At 34.8% G+C, this 20002-nt stretch overlaps 1 long non-coding RNA gene across 1 annotated transcript; it reads right to left on the bottom strand.

Moving 5' to 3' along the window:
* Positions 1 to 5239: 5239 nt before the first annotated feature.
* LOC107717648 (uncharacterized) lies at positions 5240 to 19260 on the bottom strand. The gene is made up of 3 exons (XR_001637329.1): positions 19224 to 19260; positions 14338 to 14444; positions 5240 to 5386 (listed from the first exon to the last, which is right to left on the bottom strand). It is a non-coding gene; the product is annotated as an uncharacterized LOC107717648 (long non-coding RNA).
* Positions 19261 to 20002: the final 742 nt, after the last annotated feature.

The following is a 20002-nucleotide window of genomic DNA, read 5'->3' as shown; positions in this document are numbered from 1 at the left end:
CACACACACACACTCACTCACTCACACGTGAAGCTAATACTAATTACTAAATTCACCAAACCCTAAAAGTAAAGTTCTTACAATTTTAGAACGACATTTATTTGATTTTTAATCATGTATTATTACTAAAATATTCATTTGATTGTTTGATTGATTGCGTCATTAAAAAATGATTTATTTTATTCATGAGTCATACCTTTATGTACGTCACAAGGGCGAGCAAGGCCTACAACAAATTATATTTTATAGATTAAAATAAACGTTTTTAAAAGATGCTTATGCTAATATATAAAATTTTATATAATGATTTATTATATATATATATATATTAACTCTCGTCTCTCTCTCTCATTAAGGTTAGTTAACTTTATTGAATTTCATGTCAAACTATAATTGACATGCTTTAATGTTCAAATAATTTGTTTCAGTGTATCATTTGTGTTATTAGTAATGTTAAGATACTTGTGTCATAGAGAAGTGCATTCATGTATCATTCATCCGAGTCATCAGTGTATTACTTGAATTACTTACCTGAGTTGTTAATCTGAGATATTTATAAGTCAGATGTGTGGAAGATTTAGAACATTTCTGTACATATGGTTATTTATTTGCTGACTGTGATTTGATTTAAATATCTATATCTGTTAAGGGAGTACCACATATATATACAGTGTCTATATATATATATATTTTTTTTTTAGAGCGTTTGCTCATCTGCAATCTATGGGACGTTTCCTATCAGATGTCAAATAGACGTTTCGAAGATGTCTTTAAGATGTTTATGATGTAAAACTGACATCTTAAAGACGTCTATCAGATGTTTGTCCACAGCAGATGCGTTCCAGATCTTTAACAGACGTCTTGCAGACGTATGTGTGCTATTTGGGTACAAGCATCTAATAGACGTCTTTAAGATGTCAGATTTACATGCATTCTAAATCATAAACATCTTAAAGACATCTTCTAAACGTCTTCTAAACGTCTATTTGACATCTGATAGGAAACGTCTGATAGAAGTATAGCAGATGAGCAAACACTCTAAAAATATGTCTTGCAGATGTAATGCAGACGTCAAATAGACGTTTGCATTACAATATTGCATTAGATTTCTCTTATCAATATTTCTTCTGGACGCATAAGGACATAATGAGATGTATTGATCATGTTGTTGAAGCAGCGCCACCTGTTGACATGAAACAGACTAAACAGAGTGACAGTCAATCTGAAATGTGTGCTGAAAAACAAATATTTTAATAAACACCCCCAATAAACAGTCTAATTGTGTAGCTTGTCTTCCAAACACGTCGCTGGTGTTGTCTGGTCCACTATGTTTGCTATTTAATTGGGCGGCTTTCCGATTTCACAGACTTTTCTTTGGAAATAATTCATTAGGGCTGAGAGAGAGTGACAGACAGTGGAGTACGAGCCTGTTTGCTGGTTTGTAAGTTAAACTCCATCTGTGTGCTGCTTGTGTTTGTCCTTCCCGGCACAGACAGGAGACAGCAGACATAAACCTCCATCTGTCTGTCAGCGGCGCTCCGTCAGACCCACGAGCTGTTTAAAGAGCAGTCTGGAGGCTTTGGGTTCATGTATATATATATATATATATATATATATATAGTACATATACATATCTAAAAATATATTGTTATATTAAATATGACTACAAATGTATGCAGAATAAAAAATAAAAAAAAGAACCCAAAACTTTTAAATACAGTATTGCAGTAATGAGAATCTAATGAGAATTAGGCTACAATTGAGAATAATATATTTATTTATTTTTTGTTTTAGAAAAAAATATTATTATACAAATAATTGTTTCTAAAACAGCCTTCTTTGGTGCCAAAAAAGGGTGAAATGTTGAGCTGTGTGTGTGTGTGTGTGTGTTCTTTTGTTTCTCTTTCTCTTCTGGGAAAGCAACCAAAAATATAAATCCACATCCAGTCAAATACTCGCTAGAATCTCCCCAGATATTAAAGCAAACTGAAGAAGCAAACTGCAGGTGAATCTCACAAAAACATGGACCAGATCATGTTTCAAATCTGAATCTGAAGGGAAAAAAGCAAGAAATTATAATTAGGACTGCTTAGTGACATTCTCATTAATGCAAAGCAAAAAAATAAATATATATATATATATATATATATGGAAAATTATGGATATTTTAGGACCAATAAGATGCTTTGCAATGAGTCCTATTAAATATATTATAAGACTCATTGCAAAGCATCTATTATGCAAAGCATAATTTTCTTCAAGCAAATAAGCAAAAATAAATAAATGAATTAATTAATGTATTTAGTTAGTTAGTTAGTTATTTAGTTAGTTAGTTAGTTAAATACAAATGTATGCATCGGCCTATGCAGTGCAAGTAGCTGTCATAATGCTGAAATTCTTCTCATGCAACCTAAATTTTGCAGTCAGTCAAACATAAACATTTGGGTGAATCTTGAACAACTGTTTGCTGACGAGCTTTAGAGGGTTCAGGTGTTAATTAGCGGGTCAGACTCCTCAAGCCCATCATTTGCGTCCTGTCACACAATAGAAGACCTGCTAATTACTGGATTGTGCGTCGAGCGAGACAGATAAAATACAGCTTTCTGTTGATAAGGCATTCTGTATTTTTGTCTTAAGGCTGCTGATGGAGTAACATTAATAGGAGCTCCTGCGGATGAGCTTCTATGGTCATCATCAGAGCTCAAATGAGGCATTAGAGCCCAACGACGCCTTTGAACTTCTGTGTTCAACAACAGAGTCTTTGTTCAAGTCTCATCAGATCTGACTGACACAAATTCAAAGCACTTTCACAGTCCCAACCCTCTCCAGAACACAGCTCTGCTTTTCTATGCACTCCTCATGATTTGAGGTCACAACAAAGGAAACACCAAAGCTGGAAAATTCACACGGGTAAATGTTCATTCTTGCCCTACATCTGTCCCAGGGCTTTATTTGAGCTTTTAAGCAACAGTCCAATCAAAATGAAATGAATTTACTTACTAACGCTTCCTCCAGTGAAAAAGTGGTCTGGTCTGAATCAGGAGAGAAATCTGCACAGCAGATGCACTTTTTCACTGGAGGAAGCGTTATTATGGGTTATGGAGTTAAAAATGTCTTAATGCTGGATTTGTCTCAGCTTTTGTCTTCTCCAGATGTTAACTGATGGACTGGAGTGCTGTGGATTACTTGTGGATTATTGTGATGTTTTTATCAGCTGTTTGGACTCTCATTCTGACGGCACCCATTCACTTGCAGTGAGACACTGATGCAATTTCTCCAAATCTGACGGAGAAACAAACTCATCCTGATCTCGGATGTCCTGAGCATGTGCATATTTTCAGCACATTTAAATTTTTGGGTGAACTACTCTTTTAAAGCTACAAAACTGATCTAAATCAGAGCGAGTCCATAATAACAGTGTGTGTTTCTCACCGAACATACACTCATTTTCTCTCCTCGAACCGAGCGCGTTGTTCTTTAACCCATCGGAAATTCAGGCCTCGGGCTTCACTAGGAATATTCTAATGTTATACAGGTGAAAATAGGTCCGGCACTACATCATGGTGAAGGGATATGGCTTTTGGCTGATAATATGACAGCTAGAGAAAAGTGAGCGGTTAGGGAGCGATGTCCCGCCAAACGTCCACGAAGGAAGCGTAAATGAGCTCGCTGAAGCGGGGAATGAGGTGATAGATTTTAATCAAGCTAAAGGCGCCCAAGAGACCCGCAGTAAAACTGAACGGCCGCCGCGCTGTTGTGCGACACGCAGAGACAATATACTCATTTAAAGACAAGAGAACAGAACAAAAACACAGAAAACGCTCATAATTCCATTACGGCATAAAACACAACATATGTAACACTCTGTTTATGAAGAGTCATGCATTATAAACATGCACTAGTGATCATACTGAACATTTTCATCTGCTGGATTCCCTGGATTTGAGAGTTGATGAAAAGCTAATAATTAATTCTGTGAAATGTAAAATTAAAATACATGTGATATAGGCATGATATAAGCTGAGATTTGATTAAATCTAGTCTAATGTGCTGTGTTTCAAAGTGAACTGTGGCGCTGTGTTCATTTACACACGAGCAGCCCGTGATCCGACCTGTTTAAGAGATAAATATAAGTACTGTAGCATATAGTGTAACATTATTAGAATTATGATTTTTAACAGAACAATTGTGATTTATAAAAGCAGGTTAATATATTTCTATTTTTGTTGTTGTATTACAGTTTAAACAACAACAACAACAATAATAATAATAATAATAATTAGTCGTAATGATAATAATAATAATATAAAAACAATAATTAATGTCATGATGATAATAATAAAATGTATTATCATTATCATAATTGTAAACAATAACAACACTATTTATTTATCATCATAATTGTAATTAAAAATAAAGATAATAATAATAATACATTTGTAAAATTATTATCATCATCATCATAATTGTAAACAACAACAACAACAACAACAACAACAACAACAATAATAATAATAATAATAATCAATGTCATAATGATAATAATAAAATTTATTATCATTATCGTAATTGTAAACAATAACAACACTATTTATTTATCATCATAATTGTAATTAAAAATAAAGATAATAATAATAATACATTTGTAAAATTATTATTATCATCATCATAATTGTAAATAACAACAACAACAACAACAACAATAATAATAATAATTATTATTATAGATGTTTGAGTTCTCTTTAAAGTCTAGCTGCAAAGTAAAAAATAAAATACTTACTAAAAATATTCAATATTTCATCTATTTACTTCCATAATATGTGATCATTAATCGGCATCAGAAAAAAACCGTGAATGTGCGAATGTGTCATTAAATTAAATATTAATCTCGGGGGAACGTGAAGTGAATATTTCAGGTTTTGGTTGACAAAATAAATGGTGTATCCCTGTGCTGGACGATAAAACAGGCGGACAAAAATCCCTAAGACGCACATTAAAGGAGGGACCCAAGCCATATGTGAGATAGGAAGAAAACACCTAGCAACCACACAGATCACCCTAGCAACCACATAGCAACGCCTTGGCAACCAGCAGAGTGAGTGTTTCATGATTCAGTCATATATTCAGACCGTGCATCTGTAGGCTTCATCTCATCTCATCCGGCGTCTGACACACTCCACTGCACATCTACAGCAGTGGCCCGTGGGCTCCATCCTGATGAACCGGCATCAGACCCCCGTGAGCCTCTGGGGTTTTAGGCTACATCACGACCCAAGAATCCTGCAGAAATAATACGCTTACAAACGCTTTAGCAGATGCAGCGCTCAGATGCTGCTCAGGAGTTCTGCTGCAGTGAAGGATCAGCTTTATCTCCTCCATGTTTCTCCTAAAATTAGAGGAAACATACACACAAATGAGTCCATAAATTATATTATAATTATCGTAATTGTAAATAATAATAAATAATAATTATAATGATCAAAATTGTAAATAATCATCATCATCATAATGATTATTATTATTATTACAATTATCGTAATTGTAATTATTATTATTACTATTAATAACAAAAAATAATAATCGTAAATAATAATATTAATAATAATATTTATAATTAATAGTATAATAATTATTGAACATTATAGGTCATCGTAAAGCAAGATTACACTGTAAATAAAACAAGGATTGGAGTGTTTTACAAGAAAATACCATTTCATTTTTACTACTTCAAAATGTCACATTTAATTCAAATGTGTTCAATGTGTTGTTTCTTTGTAATTATTTGTGAAATTTATTACCAATTTCTTTTGCATATTGAAATATCTGGCATTTGAGACATTGATGAGATCTCAGAAACTCTGGAGGAGAAATATCTTAGAACATTTTATTTTAATTTACTTGTATTTAAATGTTCTTCTTGTAATCTGAATGGCATTGTACTGAATATAATAACCAATAATGCAGCAGCTTCACAGTGTTTGTTCAGCTCTGGCCCAGTCAAACTCATAACTATATGAATATGTGATTTGACACAGTTAATAAGCATCTCTTTCAGAAAAATGCTTAAACCATCCAAATTCATTTGCATTGTAATCATTTTTTCCTCCTGCCAGACGGCGTGTGTGATTACGCACGAATGAATGATAGAGAAAATAAGATCTTCTGGATGACGCATGAGCAATAAAACCACGCAATGAAGTATGTTTAAGCAACTGAAATATGAATCAAGTTACAGTCGCCACTTGCTTTTGTTAAATATGCTCACACATGCATGCAGAGAAACGCTCTTATTTTTACCTCGCTTTGTATAAACATGTTTATTTTCCATGAATAGTAAGCATGGCGGATTGAGCGGCAAATTATTGTTTTTTTCTGCTGTGCGTGCTGAGATTTTTCACATTGCATACTTTCACTCAGGCCCTAACATCCTTTGAGATGTGTTACATTACCACATTTAGAGAAATGTAGCATCGCATCACTGCCTCACTGCAAGTGAATGGGTGCCGTCAGAATGAGAGTCCAAACAGCTGATAAAAACATCACAATAATCCACAAGTAATGCACAGCACTCCAGTCCATCAGTGAACATCTGGAGAAGACAAAAGCAGCTGAAACAATCCAGCATTAAGACCTTTTTAACTAAAATACATAGAGTTCATAATCCATAATAACTCTTCCTCCAGTGAAAAAGTGCATCTGCTGTTGTCTCTCGCATGAAAATCCAGCCACATATTAGTTTAGAGCTGTTTAAACGCTGCTTGATCTGTGCAGATTTCTCTCCTGATTCACACCAGAACACTTTTTCGCTGGAGGAAGCGTTATTATGGATTATTGTGATGGACTGGAGTGCTGTGGATTACTTGTGGATTATTGTGATATTTTTATCAGCTGTTTGGACTCTCATTCTGACGGCACCCATTCACTTGCAGTGAGAGACTGATGCAATTTCTCCAAATCTGATGAAGAAACAAACTCTGGCCTGAGGGTGGGCAGATTTTCAGCAAATGTTCATCTTCAGGTGAACCGTTCCTTTAAGTCTACGGCAGCCCATAGAACAAGCTATGAAATTTGGCACATTTATAGTGCACAGTTATATGAATTTGTGGTTATGGTTTCAAACTTTCTGAACAGTTCGGCTTCTCATCATACTTTCTAACCAAAACTTGGTCTGAGAACAATTTCTGTGTTTCTCAGTTGCACTCATATGCTTGCACACGAATTCGAACATTCTGCTGTCCTCGGGTTTTTTGGATCAAGTTAAAACGCATTTGGAATAATTTCTGCTTGTTTTTGTATTTTATCATCTTGATGCAGCTGACATTGCACAGGGACCAATTCTCTCTATTAACTAGTTGCTTATCAGCATGCCTATATCATTAACATATTGGCTGTTTATTGTTATAAAGCACACATTCCTAATCCCACCCAACATCTAAACTTAACAACTACCTTATAACTATTAATAAGCAGCAAATTAGGAGTATACTGAGGCAAACTCAGTTAATGGCTTGTTAATGGCAAGAATTGGACATTGAAATAAAGTGTGAGCCATTGAACATTCTCCACATTGACTACACACTCACGCAGGTCTCTAGATGATATCTAACTGAAAAACAGCAAAACTGCATTTACCGTCTACTCTTTTTTCCGCACGGAAGGCCTCTGTCACGTCGCATTAGCCGCTGCTTGATGAAGGATTCTGGAACGGGACGAGCGTAACGTCTTTCTGACATATGACTGACATTTCATCACACGAGTAAAAAACAGAAACGAGATTCAGACACATTTAAAAGAGCTAAAGTCGTATTGAAGCCTTTTCTTCAGATGCTATTTGAAGTGACAGCTGCATCTCATTCAGAACATCGCTGTTAAAAGTGTTTGAGATGGACGTTGGGCTGTTGTCTCGGGAATAAACTTCCACGGACTGAGTTTGATCTATTATGACTGCAACAATGCAAGAAGCTTCTTTCCCCAAGATTGTGTGTTTTTATGCTCTACTCCAGGTCTAAATCATCTTGAAAAGCTCTTGTGAAAAGAAAGTTTATTACCCGTGTTTATGGAGCTAAGAAAATTGCCCTCCTGTTTTGCACGACCCAGAATCAGGTTGAATAAGTCTGACCCAACCTCTTTTTATCCCCGCTTAAGAGCTTTTGCTCATTTTTGATGTTTTAGTCAAATTTGCTGCTAGTTTGAATAGAAATGCATGAGGAAGCGCACTCAGGAAATCATTTTATGCACACTGAAATGCATTTTCCTGGTATCCTCAATTCTCTCCCATAGAGTCTTTGTTGTTTGGCGAAATGCATTTGGAAACGCTTCTTTTTTGAATCGCATTTTCATTTATATACATGCATTAATGCAATAAGAAACCTCACAACCTTGATCCGGGTCTGTAAATCCACGACACATCGTGCATCAGGCCTGATTTCTCTTTCTAATCATGCATTCTGAAAGCCGAGCTCATCAGGAACACGCTTTGATGTTGCGTCTTCCAGTAAGACACACGTGGATCATGGTTAATAGGATGCACCTTTGAAAAGCAATGATATGCGTACAGAAACTTCATGCTAGCACTTTATTAGTAAGCCAATTAGAGTTGCTTGCTTGCTGTATAACATGTGATTAGCAATGTCACACATGAACACTAATGCCTGACATGTGCTTCACACCAGTGCTTAGCCAATGCACTGCATCCCTTTGAACATCTTTAACACGTGCTCTTGCCTGCATTTAAACCAGTGCTATAAATATGTGTATAGTATTTAAAATTGTCTATAATTAAAATGTACTTCGATCGTTAAGAATTGCAGTCGACATTCAGAAAGCAGCGATGCACGAAATCAAGTTTAGATACCTAGAAGCATCCAAATTCATATACAGTATATACCGGACAAAAGATTGGAATATTTAAGAAATGTTTATGCTTTTGAAAGAAGTCTCTTCTGCTCACCAAGGCTGCATTAATTTGATAAAAAATACAGTAAAAACAGAACAATACTATAATAGTATATAATAGCTGTTTTCTATGAGAATACATAGTAAAATCTAATTCCTGTAAAGCTGAATTTTCAGCATCATTACGCCAGTCTTCAGTGTTAAAAATAAATAAAATACTTGTATTAATCAAGGACGCATTAAATTGATCAAAAGTGACAGTAAAGACATTTATAATGTTACAAAAGATTTCTATTTCAAATAAACGCTGTTCTTTTGAACTTTCTGTTCATCTGTGAATCCTGAAAAATAAAATGTATCACAGTTTCCACAAAAATATTAATGTTTTCAACATTGATAATAATCAGAAATGTTTCTTGAGCAGCATATTAGAATGATTTCTGAAGATCATGTGACACTGAAGACTGGAGTAATGATGCTGAAAATACAGCTGCACATCACAGAAATAAATTACATCTGAACAGATATTCACACAGAAAACAGATATTTTAAATTGCAAAACTATTTCACAATTTTTCTGTATTTTTGATCAAATAGATGCAGCCTTGTTGAGCAGAAGAGACTTCTTTCAGAAACATTAAAAATCTTAATTGACCAGTAGTGTATTGCATTGGGCCTAATGCAGCAATCCCCAGATTAAACTGCAGCAGTATAGGATGTTTGATTTGCATTTCACTGCAACTTTCTACAGTGAATGTAGTCTTATAAGCATCATAAAACTGTTGTTTGCGATGTGGAGTCAGCGTTTATTTAGCGTTCATGAGGCAACTCCTCTTTGATTTCAGAAGCTCGCCGACAGTAAACATGCCCAGGAACTCATTATGGCGCGAGATTAATGACGCACCGCGGCTGCGCTAATGCCATCTGAGATGCAATCGCTGCTACTTTAAAGAGAGGAAGACCTGATCAAATCAGGCAGTACTCGCAGGCCAAAGGTCTGCTCTTATTTTTTAATAAGAGCAGTATATGTGTGCCCACGCTATTCCAGCTGGAAGACTTTTATTCAAGCTTTAAGACTTTACAGGGTAGAGAAAAAGGCCAGATCTCAGGGATGCATGATGGGGATCTGATAAAGTGCTCTGTAAGTGTACAGGAGCGTCTGAAGGTAAAAGGCCTGGTCTTTGGGGACCGCTTTGTAAAGCCGGTGGTCTCTTGCTGCGTGTCCTTTTGGCCTCTGTAGAAAATCAAATCAAGCAAGCAGCAAATGCCACTGAGACACTAGACGTCTAAAAGTGTCTCGACTCTGACAGCTATTAAATCACTGCAATCCGATGCATCATGAGGCCCTTAAACTCGTAAGACAAGTCATGTTTAAATATGCAGATGATGCATTATCTACCTAAATATGCACTCATTTGCATACATTTCCAGAGCAGAAATCTGTTCAAAATTCTTGTTTGATTTTGTTTCCATATTGAAGTTAAAGGTTTTTACAGAGGAGATTTTGGATTTCTCTTTTTATCACTTCATAAATTAGAAAATACCGTCAAACCTGTGAAAAAAAAAAAAAGTTTTCACATGCTTTTGGGAATAAGCTAGGGATGCACCGATGCCGATACTGGCCCGATACTGCGCTTCTGTACACATTAAAATGTTAAGTAAAGCAGATGCGCGAGCTTGTGGAGCGAATTTCCCTTTCTCACAGACATCACTGGAAAGTTTGCAATTCACAGTGGTTATGATTTCAAACTTTACAGTGGTGAGGGAAACGCTCCCTGTATTGCGTGTAATCACAACAACAAACTTCGTCAGGCGTCTACATTGTCAGCTGAGGAGAATACAAAGATTAAACAAGTGTTTTTGTTTAACTCTGAAACGTGAAATGTGGAGTTATCTGCTTTTGCCAAAAAAAGAACTTTTAATATATTAAAAACATGCTTTCAATGAACTTTAATTTTGTAAGTTACCTATAAACGGAGTTAACTGTGTTTGCAAATGAACTCTTCGTTTTCTTTGAATTTCAGTATGGTTAAATCTTGGAAGACAAAGACAGACTGAGTGATGTCTCAGCATTTTGAATTATAACTGACAGCAACAAACATGCTCGCACACAAGCAATGTTCAAGTGTTCAACTTCACTTTTATTATGGCCAGTCACTATTACTGACGCACGCACGCACACACTCACACACACACACACACACACACACACACAAACACACACACACACGCTCACACGCACACTCACACACACACACACACACACACACACACATGTTGGTTTTTATGGTTTATGAGGACTCTCCATAGGCGTAATGGTTTTTATACTGTTCAAACCGTATATTCTATTGCCCTACACCAACCCTACCCCTAAACCTACCCCTCACAGGAAACTTTGTGCATTTTTAGATTTTCAAAAAAAATCATTCTGAATGATTTATAAGCCTTTTAAATTACGGCGACACTCAAAATGTCCTCATAAATCACCTTCTCGTTGTAATACCTATGTCATTATACAAATTTGTGTCCTCATAGACCACATAAACATGCACACACACACACACACACTCTCTCTCTCACACACACATTATGTTGAAAAGTCAGTGTTAAATCAAATTTAAAAAAAAATAAATTTTTTGTCATAATCCTTATTTCACAATGTTACATCTCACCCCTAACCCAGACTATGGGCTGAATTGTAACATTCCACTCCTCGTGTTTGAAACTAAACCACATGCATTTTCTGTTTGTGCTGCAGAGATAACAGCTACGCCATTTACAGTTGTTTACGATCGCTATGCAATTTTTTCAATACTTTTAACAATTTTCCTAAACTCTTAACACAGTTAGCACAACATCCGTCTGTGTAGGCTATACAATCAACACATTTCTTGTTGCTTTGACACAGAATGCATAGAGTTAACACAAATTTAAAATGCTTGAACTTTGTTTACACACAAGCTCAACCAAGACCAAAACAATGTAATTTTACGGGCAAATTTTTGAATGCTTTCACACTGAATGTCAGAACAGATAACATCATGTTCTAAAACTAACTTATAGGCTAAAGTCAAAGTGAACAGCTGTTCACATTGTGAGTTGAAGCACAAATATGTCCCCTGCATTTTATTTTATTCCATAGCTAATGAGAAACAGCTGATTGAAGTTATGCAAATATATCAATTACAGCTTATTCTCATCTAGGAAACATACTCAGGTGTTGAGGTTCTTTCAGTCGCATGACCATATGATATACAGTAAAATAGGACCTCTTTGGGCTGATATTGTGTGGAAAAGTGCACTCCTGCATAAATGTGAGATTTTAGAAGATCTGTACCAAAGACTGGTTGTTTCTGTCCTTTTCTAATGTCCTGCTGCAAATAAAGCAGTTCTGTCTCTGTCTCTTTTTCCCCCATAAACCGTTCATTCTATAAAGCTACTCTGAGATTTTGGCATTGAATTTCTGCAGCAAAATAAACAAAATACATGCATTTACTAAACCCAAAAAGAAAAAGAAACTGTAGTGTAAAACACAATCTATGATCAATGCAATATACTGTCTATTAAGGTCAGACCTGACACCTAAAATAATGCAGTTTCTGTAATTCCATCTGATGTTAGTGTTTTTATGATATTGTGCTATGATTGACTAAATGTTCCTGTTGGAAGAGAACATGTGTTAGTGTTATGGAATAATAATTTGATTTTGAGACATGCTTGCAGTGTTTTGGTAGATGTAGAGTATTGTGTTAGTGTATTATTGTGATTTGAAAATTAGTGTTGGAGTTTAGTTTGCAATGTGTGATTTTGAGCATGAAATTAACTGTTTTGTCAATTGTGTGTTGTAGGTGTGTTGGTGTGTTAAGAGTTTAGGAAAAGTGTTAGAAGTATTGAAAAAACTGTCATAGCGATCGTAAAAAACTGTAATAGCAGACACTTGTAACTGGTTTGTATCACATTTTGAACGCACTGGCTTAAAAGAACTTTACAACCATCCCCGGTCTCCACTACAGCACGTTTGTTTGTACGGTTTCAGTCTGAAACAGCATTTTTATTTTTGCCTGAACTACTGCTTTAACTATCAGTATTGTCTCTATGTGCAGCAGGACACGGTGACGTGTGTGATCAATCCTCAGAGGAGCGCGTATCGTCTCCTCATCCATCCTCACTGTAAAGTGTGTGTGTGTGTGTGTGTGTGTCTCTGTGTGTGTGTGTGTGTGCTGTAATTAATAGATAATCAGATGAGCTTCACAGTTCTTGAGCTTTACATTCGCCAGATCCCCAGAAGCTTCTGGAACATTCGGCTCGACTCTTTATGATTTATGGACTCAACCTGAGAGTTATTTCATTCCTTTTTTGGGAAGAAATAAATATCTGCAATGCTGCAATTTCATACTTGTCCAGAAGAGTTGAGGAATGTTTGTTTGTCCACCAGTTTGGAGCTGATTAGCATTCGTTTCTTCCCACAATTTTTGCTGAAGCCATTGCATACGTCACACAGACTCATTTGAGTCTGTTTTTATTTTCGCCAAGGAATTTTTAATTCCGTTTAGAGTAACAATTGCTTGTTTACATTTCCTTTTAACCCTATAAAGCATGTTTTAGAGTCTCAAATCTGATCCTCAGGATCTTTTGAGGAGCGTTTGTTTCCAGAAGCTTTACTTTCACTGTTCCTCAGCGGAGGAATGATCTTCACAAGCCTCCAGAACATCTCACATCTTCTGAGGAGCCGTTATTTCTTCAGCTCTCAATCACTGCATTATATGTTTGGAGCATTTCAATCTCATCTTATTACTGGAGATATAGAGAGACCACTGATATGTATAGCATTTTATATAATTATCTGCTACACAATGATCTCACAAGCATCAGAATTTCATCCCTTTTTTTGGCTATATAAAAACCAGCATCTGCAACAAATTGCATATATATTGAACTGTTAATGCAGGCCTTACAGAGCTAAGAAGGTTAAATTTTAACATTTAATGATCACAACATTACTGAGAGCTTCTCATTGGCTTCAGTGAGATCTGGTTCCTTCTTGATCTTTAATTAAAGAGACCAAAACAAGCCATTTTCAAGGTCTGAGTCTGAAAATCCATGAAAATCACTACCCCACAAAACTGACAACCACAACATAATGATGTCCTTGGGTGTCCAAATATCTTTACAAGAGACAAACAGCGTGAAACTGGGTGTTTGTGTTTGTTGTAAAGCTGAATCCTGAGAGCTCAGTCACGCGTCCAGGTCTTACAGTACTTTAGCCCGAAAACGAAAAATTGCATAAAAATGACTCATTACAGAAATGAGTATTTCTTTTTTCCCTGAATAATAATGTCACAGTGGAAAAACAGGCTTTTTTTCTTATAAATCTGAGGTGAAATGTGACCCTGACATGTCTTTCTGAAATTCACTCTTAAATACTATTAGTTTATATCTCACTTGTGTTTCTGCTCCTCACATTATTTGTTGTCGTCTCCTGTATGTAGTTTTAGTGCCGCTGGATCCGTGCCGAATCACATCTGCGTCTGAGGGATCAGCTGCTCCGTCTGTACAGAAATACACAAACATCATCACAAATGAAGCTCATTAAAGCAAAACATGTTTATGAATCACATTATTCCTTCCCTGCATTCTTCGCTTGCAACACCAAGGTCATGGGTTTGAATCTCAGGAAATGAATGAACTGATAAAATATATATCTTGAGTGCAATGCAAGTCGATTTGGATAAAAGCTTCTACCTAATGAGTAAATGTAAATGTATTATTCAACCCAGCTGACAGAGAACATCCACAGAACGCTCTCTTAAAGTTCTATACAAACGTTCGTCCAGTAATGCTAATAGAGCGTTCATTCAGAGTCTTTAATAACATTCTAAAAATGTTAGACATCATTCAATGTTCTTCTGAAACATTTCAGTTGGATGTTTGTCTAACGTTTTTTTAAATGTTACTTTCAGATTCTTCAGAGAATATTCAAAAGTAACATCAAAAGTAATGTTTGCAAAATGATACAATGGAACGTTCTGTTAACGTTTAAACATGTAACATTTAAAAAACTGGGCATTTTGAACATCCAGGAGTAACGTTTTCATAACTTTAGAACATTCATGAAATGTTCTTACTAGCTTTCAATTGAAACAAGCCTCTGTGAGAAATATCTGCATTGCTGGACTTTCACTCGAGTGGATTGTGAATTATGTGATCATCAGAAAAGACAAGAAATGCAGAAAAATGCATTTTAATTTTGTTTAACATCTTCTTTAAAATAGCGTGCACTGACGCAGGACGTGTTTCTGAATGTCGTGTTTTTTTTAGAGTAATGTCTCTCTCAGGGAGCCGAGCGGCTGAGAACGCATTACATGCACCATGTACTTTCCAGATGTTTCTGTACGGAGTAATGCTTCTGTAGCTGTGACAACGTCTTCATTCACAGACAATCTGTGACATTCAGATGCGCTTCTAATCATATCTGTTCAATTCACTGAAAAACATCAGATTCTGTTCAGAGTATGAGTGTGTAGATTGGAGATGATTAATAAAATCATCATTCTGTCCAGCATTACAGCCTATACGCCTATATATATATATGTGTGTGTGTGTGCCGCTGTCTATGATCTCATAAGTAATAATCAGCAATAATGCAGAGGAAAAAGAGAAAAACCCATAACTATGATTGTTGTAAACTTTCGGATACTGAAAGTACTTTTTTTCCCTTTTTTTTTTACTTGTAATTGTCTTTTTCACCCTTTATTACTTTGTATTTGCTTGTATGTTTTGAAGATATATTGGTTAAATTCTTAACAGTTCTTTTGATTTATTATTCACTTGTAATTATTTTAAAAAGTAGACTGCTTATATAATTTAATAAAAATGCACAAAATAAATTTGATATAAAATGTATATGAAAATTGAGGATGCAAAGCATCGAATTGAATCGAGTCATTGACATGATAATCAAATCGAATCATAAAACCAGTGAAGATTCACACCCCTACTGTATATTACATATTGCAACATTAATATTTTTTTTGAAACATTGTAAAGTGAGATTGCTATTATAAATGTGTTCACACATATTATACACAACATATTTTTTAAATGTGACATATGTGAATGTATTTTTGGATTGAAATATATGGAGGGCAAAGTATATTTTTTAATACTTTCAGAAAATATTATATTATTTTTCTTACAAATATATAAAAGGACAAAAATACACTGGTAGAAAGCATATGTAAATATATTAAGATTCTTTATTTATTTATTTATTTATTTTTTTATAAAATAGTTAATTCTGAAATATATTTAAAAATCTATTTTTTGCCATATGGGAGTGATGATCAAAACACAAGCCTGTTTATATACCAATAAAAAAAGGAGGGTTGTACAAGATCCCTATAAACAGCAACTGTGGCATAATATTCAGCAGCACAACTGTTTTCAACATTGATAATAATCAGAAATGTTTCTTGAGCAGCAAATCAGCATATTATACTGATTTCTGAAGATCATGTGACACTGAAGACTGGAGTAATGATGCTGAAAATACAGCTGCGCATCACAGAAATAAATTACAGTTTAACAGATATTCACATAGAAAACAGCTGTTTTAAATCATAATAATATTTCACTATTTTTACTTTATTCATGATCATTCAAATGAAATCTTGGTGAGCAGAAACAATCTTTCTTTCAGAAACAATACAAAACTCTTTCCGACCCCAAACTGTTGAACTCTGGTGTAATTATCAACACTAGATTCCTTGAAGAGTAAGCTCATAAAATCTAATATCTGTAACAAATGCAATCCCATAATTCCACATTTCATATAGAAACATAAAACATCGGGGATCCTTTGAGCTTCTTTCTGTTCGTGGTTTTATGAGTTCTGAACATCCAGACGCTGTAATATACTGTCCTAATATCTGTCTCAGACTGTCACCGTCCCAACAACCAGCAACAGAAAGTAAACAGCACGTCAATCAATGCTTACTTTCTAGGGATTTATAGCAGATATCGTCCCGTCAGTCAAAACTCAGCTACTCCTGTGATGTGAAAAATAATCCGAATGAGTTAGATTCAGTGTTCAGGGCTCAAAAACTTCAGACAAGATAGTTCTGCTCCTAAAGCTAGTGAGCCGTCTCGCTGTCTACATAGACAGCATACTACAGACCAGTGTTAATTTCGTTGATGACTAATTTTCGTCATAATTTTCGTCAACGACATTTTTTTCACTGACGACAACGAGACGATAACGAACTAAAGCTCTTTTTGAATGACAAAAACTATGACGTAAATCTATTGACATTTTCGTCAACGAATAAAAACGAGACGAAAATGTTAGGGAGGGACGATTTGGGAAGAGATTCATTTGCGTGGTTCGAAGGTTAGATGCGTACATATGAACCGACGGGACATAAGCTAACATACACTTGCTGCACGTCGCATAAAACGTTCAAAAATGTCGATATGTGGGAGTAAGAGAAGAGCAGACATATGGATAAATCTGACGACGCATTCGGTCCGGTTTTCTGAAGCAGACACTGAAGCACACACACAGAAAGCGCCTCTCACAGCGCGCGAGTACTCTCTCGCGTCACATGAACAGAGAATTACACACAAAATGATGTCGAATTGTCCGTTTTGACGAGTATTCACGTAAACACAGTTGATTATGTCTTAAGTGAACGTAAACAGCAGCGAGAACGTGTATCAGTACATTGCATCCATTGCAGCGGTGAATTCGGTTTTAAAGGGACAGCAGCCTAATTTAGTTGCTATTGAGTCATTGATATTAATCAAGCAACAACAGAAAGACAGAAAATCACGCACTGCTCTTGACTGAAACACTTTAGTAGCCCTAAAGATTAATACACATTTATTTATAGAAATAAAAGAGAGAACTCAATTCGGTCCGGTTTTCTGAGCGCAGACAATAAAGCATCCGCACACAGAAAGCGCGTCTCACAGCGCGCGAGTACTCTTTCGCGTCGCATGAACGGAGAATTACACACAAAATGATGTTGAATTGTCAGTTTTGACGAGTATTCACGTAAACACAGTTAATTACGTCTGAAGTAAACGTAAACAGCAGGGAGAATGTGTATCAGTACATTGCATTCGGTTTTAAAGGGATAGCAGCCTAATTTAGTTGCTATTGTCCGAGTCATTGATGTTAATCAAGCAACAACAGAAAGACAGAAAATCACACACTGCTCTTGACTGAAAAACTTTAGTAGCCCTAAAGATTAATACACATTTATTTATAGAAATAAATATGTCTGCTTGAAAGAATGAAGAATATGGTAAACAAGTTGCTATAAAGAATGCATAATTAGCTTATATAACCATTGGTATTTCATTAAAAAGAAGACCATGTTCTTGTTCTTTATAAGAAGTGGTTTTATTTCATTTTAACATAAAGGCATGTTATTGTAGTGAAGGAATGTGGTAAAAAAGTAAAGGCATTTACACTTGCTGATCAAACTAAGTAATAAATATCAAGTTAGTTTCATGTGTCAATTTCATTTAATATATTCTAGAATGATTACTAATCTTACTTAGAACATCGTTATATTTTGTACTGCAAGCATCCTAAATATTACAATTCTCAACATGCATTTAATCTTCTATTTCAACTTAAAAGACTCGGTTTCCAACATTTCTTGATGTAAACTGAACTGAAACAGCTAACAAAAACGTGTTCTAAGAATGTTTTGGTAATGTTCCCATCAAGTTATGAAAACATTATTTCTGAGTGTTCTTTAATTGTTCTTTCTTGGTTATGCGAGCGAACGTTATGGAAACGTTCCATTGTATCATTTTGCAAACATTATGTGAACGTTACTTTTGAGTGTTCTCTGAATGTTCTGAAACAAGTCGCAACATTTAAAAAATGTTAGACGAACATTCAAATGGAAGAAAAAAAAATGTTCCATGAGCGATGTTTTTGTGCTAGTGTTTTGAGAACGTTATTAAAAACCAGATAACTTTGAATGAATGTTTTATTAACATTACTGGAGGAATGTTCTGATAACTCTCCCTGATAACTGCATATTATAGAAGGCAGTCAAAACAAGCTTGAAATTCATTTCATAATGAGTGTTTAAGAACATCACAATATTAAAACAACGCTTCTAACACATAAAACACACTTCTAATAAATGCATAATAAATAGCCCTGGTCATGTGACACACAAGAGACTGAGAAAACAACACAGCACACTAACAAACATGAAAGCAGCACACTAAAGGCTGACAAAATACTCTGTTTTTAAATTAGACTGCACATTTTATCAATACATCTCAGAATGAATTATACACACCTCTATATAATCAACATTTCTCCCATCTTCAATGGATTTTTTTTTTCTTTTTCTTGAGAACTTGTGCAATGCATTCTGGGATTGTCCTCTCTGTAAAAGAATAATGAATGTGAGTAAAGCTGACTTACAGCATCTGAGAGACAGAATAACGTTATAAATGAGCCGCTTTAAAGGAGCTTCACAAAGTACTTAACATAATAAACAATCACAAACTATTAAAAAATGTGAATAACAAATATATATATATATATAATCACAACCAGACTAAAGCCAAGCTTCGGGTTTTAGGTAAAATTCAATGTTGCCAAATAAAATAAAATAATACAATAATATTTAATAAAATAAACTGAAAATTTTAAAAAATAAAATAAACTGAAAATTTTATAAAATACCAAATAATATTAAAAAACAATAAAATATTTTTTGTAAAATAAACAAAAATATTTTTAAATAATGAATTATTAGATATTATGTTATATAATACACAATGCAATATAATATGATAAATAAAATTATATTTTATAATAAAATAAAAATAACATTAAGCAATATATACATTATATTATATTCTTATTAATGTTTCTTTGTTTAAAAGTTTTACAGGCTTTTATTTATTTATTTATTTATTTATTTTGTCTGTTTATTTTATTGAACAGATTTCAGGTTTGCATGAGCGAAAGAGATGCAAACAACTGCATCATACAGGTTTGTGTTGTTGTTCTAAACTAAAATCAGGACATGAGAAGGAGATAAAGTCATCAGATGTAGGTTTAGATGCA

The sequence above is a fragment of the Sinocyclocheilus rhinocerous genome, unplaced genomic scaffold (genome assembly GCF_001515625.1).
Source record: "Sinocyclocheilus rhinocerous isolate Xijiao unplaced genomic scaffold, SAMN03320098_v1.1 scaffold1174, whole genome shotgun sequence".
In the NCBI taxonomy this organism is placed as follows: domain Eukaryota; kingdom Metazoa; phylum Chordata; class Actinopteri; order Cypriniformes; family Cyprinidae; genus Sinocyclocheilus; species Sinocyclocheilus rhinocerous.
This window is presented reverse-complemented; position numbering and strand designations above follow the sequence as displayed.